General features: G+C 39.2%; 1 long non-coding RNA gene across 1 annotated transcript; it reads left to right on the forward strand.

Annotated features, from left to right (window-relative positions):
• On the forward strand, positions 1–2,664 carry LOC111668689 (uncharacterized). The gene is made up of 3 exons (XR_002761744.2): positions 1–67; positions 150–279; positions 389–2,664. It is a non-coding gene; the product is annotated as an uncharacterized LOC111668689 (long non-coding RNA).
• The last annotated feature ends 1,783 nt before the right edge of the window (positions 2,665–4,447 follow it).

Raw genomic sequence — 4,447 nt, forward strand, 5'->3', positions numbered from 1 at the left:
CGACGTCACTGTGCCTCTGCAGTGCCTTGTCAAAGACTCCAAACTCATCCTCACAGAGGCCTCAAAGGTGTGTGTGTTCACATGTCAGTGTTTGTGACTGCGCATTTTTAGATGTGAATGCATTGCACATGAATGGTTTCTCTGTGTAGGCAGGGTTACCCGGCTTCTATGACCCTTGTGTAGGAGAGGAGAAGAGTCTTAAATTACTGTACCAGTTCAGAGGTGTGATGCACCAAGTCATCTCTGCAGACACTGAGGCTCTACGGATACCCAAGCAATGTTCGTATGCAGCAGTCCAGTATTATTATCCTGTCACTGCACACTTATTACACCTTTGCTAAAGCCTATATGCAAGCATCCATGTTGAAATTATTTTTTGTCTTTTCAGCTCACAGAATTGAGACTGAGTCCTAGGAGCTCACCGCTGTTGGAGCACCAGAGGGCAGATGTAGATGAAACAGACTTTGTGTACACAGAAGAACCCATGAATGGAGAGGACACATCAAAAATAAGTCAGTTTCTTTCCTCCAGTCCTCTTCTGTCATGGTATTAGTGAACCCGTTTATTGACTTCCTCCACTCCTCCCTTTCCTGTGGGCCATCTCCCAGGTTCAGCAAAATACAGGAGTCAGCTCAGAGTTTCTTTGAGTCTCTAGTCGGCTACACCTGACAGGGCTGCTCAAATATCTGCAGGACATCAGACAATGGCCCTGAACATAGTTTTATATATGCACTACACAGAGGGACTTGTAGTCACTGCGGACGTGGTGACCATTCCCTTCAGCGATGAGCTAAACGTGCACAGATTTAAAAAAAAAGTTTCTTGACATTTGTTATGTCAAGTGTATACAAATGAGCTGTGCTGTAATTTTACCCCTTATCATTGTAGTCTTTAGTCTTTGTATGTGTATCACCCTGGTAGTTTTGAATCTAATAATGTTATAACATACCAGAGATTTCACTAACTCATGCAAATGTTTAGAACAACACTATGCAGGATCATGTCTGTGTCCCTGAGGCTGCCCAGGACTGAGGAATGGTTGTGTAACTCATGTTTTGTTTACTTGTTGAAAACGTCTCATCCTGATTCATCATGCCTTTCAGTGGCATGTCTGCTGCTCATTGAGCTGTCTGTCAGCAGGTGCAAACTGGTGCTCAAAACTTATATCCGTGAGGGATCGGATTTGGAGGCAGGAGGAGGGATAGCAATGGGAGGGAAAGTGATAGTGATGCCCTCTGACGGTCGTGATCCAACCAAAGAGACAGGGTTGAATTCTCTACACAGATTTTCTTTTTCAACATCTCAGGCTAGACTGCATTTTAAAGGCAGAAATTCCACGTGGATTCGGTTTGCGTCAGAGTTTATTGATTATCTCAGTGCAGTTGCAGCCAGAACTGTATTTTTTTCCATGATTTTTTTAATACAGTGAAGACTATAGTTTGTACATCACTGGTGTATATCTGGCACAAAGCCAGTGATAACAGTAACTAAAGGAATGAATTTGATTTTTTTCTTAAATGGAGAAATTAAAGAAGAATCCTTTTCTGGTTGGGATGTGACCAGTAGAGGGCTTAGATCAACACTGTCCCTCATGGAGGTTGTGTTTGCTGCTGAAGCTGTCATTATGACAGACAATAACTTGCTACTGGAACTCCTGAGCCACACTAAAACCATTTCATTGATTCTTGCACATTTACATGGTTACATGAATTTGATGTGTTCACCGTTCCCGTGCCATATCTTTTAATTTGATATTGTTCTCCGTCCATTTTTTTATTTAAAAATTCTGAATTTAATTCATCTTTAATGCAAAATCACTTCTTATACAAAGTATTGTGTAAGATGCTAAAACTACAATTTTCAGCCAGCATTTTTATGCCTGTCACTTAGGTGATAATCTACAGTCTATAACTCACCATTGGTAGTTATTTTCTGATCAGTGTGGTAAGGCTGACATGGGGACGTCCTATGGTGCACTTTCTGTTGAGATATAGGTGTTGTAGCACATAAGTCCCAAAGTTTAATCTTTGTACTGAGTTAGTGATTTATTCCTCCTCTTGTCTGGGAACCCTGTGATGAACTACAGAGAATTCCTGAACACACTACTGTAGGATACATATGGTATTTTACTAAATACAACAGTAATGTTTTGCACAAAATGTATAGTATTTAAAGCTAAATATTCAGGCTAGTTGACATGAAAGTGGTTCTGAAGCATCAATAGTAGATCTACAATTGGCTTTATACTGAACACCATAGGGTGCATCTAAGAAATAGCGAATGATCCTTTTGACTTTATATGGCGTCATCCCCTAATTGATTCTGATTTTGGCATCAGTGGTAAGTTAGAGGGACGTCTGTCGCTGCACGACTCTAGTGAGAAAATGGTCTTGGCTTGGGGTCACGATTACAGCAGCCATTTTGCACTGATTCTGTTTGTAGTATTTGTCTCCTCTCTTTAGTTTGAAGTGTGCTGTAAAGTATTTTTGACAGGTCAGCTGGTCATCTCTGCTCTAGTGCCACCACAAGGCCAGCAGAAAGACTGCTCCCTGCTGTTACATTCAACCCATCATTGAAACCGACCCACATTATGTAAATGTACTGAATGGTTGAGGAGCCTGTGTTCTCTGTCCTGTAAAGACTACAATAAATATGAACAAAACAGATGTGGCGTCTGATTTCAAGAACATTGCAGAAGGAAAAGCACATTTAAGAAATGCACTGTGATATTATAAAAGACAAAAAGCAACAAGTTAAAATGGTAACTCTTTATTTACAATAGTTTACAATAGTTTCACAGAAACAGTTTGCACCACAGTACAGACAACGCTTTCTCAATAAGGGGATAGGACAACCCAGGATCGGAATACACAAGCTGTATCACAATGAGCATTGTTAACATTAATTACACTGATGTCTTTAAGACGCAGACTAGCGTTAGGAATTTGTACCTGAAGGTGTCTTCAGGTTCTCTTCAGGTTCTCTTCAAGACATTAACATCCTGAGAAACAGCAAATGATTTTAGGTCTTAAAACGTCTTAAAAACATCACGACCTGGGGGATTGCTGAGTACGAACCAGTTAGCCAACATTTGTGTAGAACAATAGCAGAACACAGAGTGCAGAGATGAGCTTAACCATTTGACACTCTTGGAAAGTCTTGTGTTCCTTACAAACCTAACATTCATTGTGTGTGTTAGTCGTTCCCTGGTCAAGTCATTGATTCTGCATTGTAAAACCCCATCCTGGACTAATATCCAAGGTTCCGAGTCTAAAATCTGTCACTCTACAGTATGGCTTTTGTATAATCAGAAACAACATGTAGCCTACACAGACAGGCCCAACAGCAGATGGCACATGAATAACAAAGCTTAAAATCTTTTATCCAAATTGCAGCAAGGTTTAAGAAAAAAGTGAAAAAGTGAAAAAACATTTTTTTTCCCATTAAACCTCCTGCACATGGAAGTAACTGAATACTGCTGTGAAAACATTAGTGAGAGGTGATAAGAGACTGAGATCTGTTCTTCTGATTTGACCCTTCAGAGACAAACAAAACAAACCGACCTTGCCCACAGTACTTTGCAGATATCCATTTCTCAATCTTACAAAAACCAAAAATTATGGGGCTTGGTTGAGACAACTCATAGCAGCTCATGCAACACCTTCACACAGTGTTAACCATTCAAACAAACACACACTCACATGCATAATTTTAACTGGACTCTTGAGTGAATCTCTAACAATGCTTCCAGTTAAGATAGCTTTTTTTCTGTTGATACTCAAACAGGACGGCCACAGGAGTTCCCTTCTCTAAATATATTTGTCTCTAAAAACTTTGCCTTGAGCATGAAACAGCTGAAAACTAAGGAAACTTTAAATAACGGTTTGTATAATAAAAGTATTTGTGAACAATACAACTCTCCAACTTTGTCATGAAATAAATCAAAATCATGCTGACCACAGGCAACAGAAAACACCTTTACTGGAAACGGTCATGTTATCTTAATTTTATCAATTATCTGGGGGTTTTTAAACTGTAAAACAATATTCTTTATTGTGAAAGAACTTCTGGTGAAATAATAAGAACTCTCTTTGAAGATTTTTGAGAAACATAGGATATAAAAGCTCCACATGTGGTCAAGTAACATCTTGATTCAGACGAGTGGCTGAGGCTGGAAGACAGCTTGTGAAATGAAAGGGAGAGGGACAAGCACTTGGTTCAGTTGTAAGGGCTTAAAGCCTCAATGATATTCTTTCACAGTGTCTTAGATAACAAAACAGACCAACAAGCAGATGAAGCAGATGCAGACTCTAGTCTCTTATCCTACATCTTTGTTCTATTGGATTATACCTCAGCTTAATACTATAGCACCATCTGAAGCAATTAACACAAGGTTTAACTTATTTCTCTTTTTTTTTTTTTTTTTTTTTTTTTTTTTAAATGGTTA

Source organism: Seriola lalandi, unplaced genomic scaffold (assembly GCF_002814215.2).
Source record: "Seriola lalandi dorsalis isolate HSWRI2012SDOR001 ecotype SW California unplaced genomic scaffold, Sedor1 jcf7180002004234, whole genome shotgun sequence".
In the NCBI taxonomy this organism is placed as follows: Eukaryota; Metazoa; Chordata; class Actinopteri; order Carangiformes; family Carangidae; genus Seriola; species Seriola lalandi.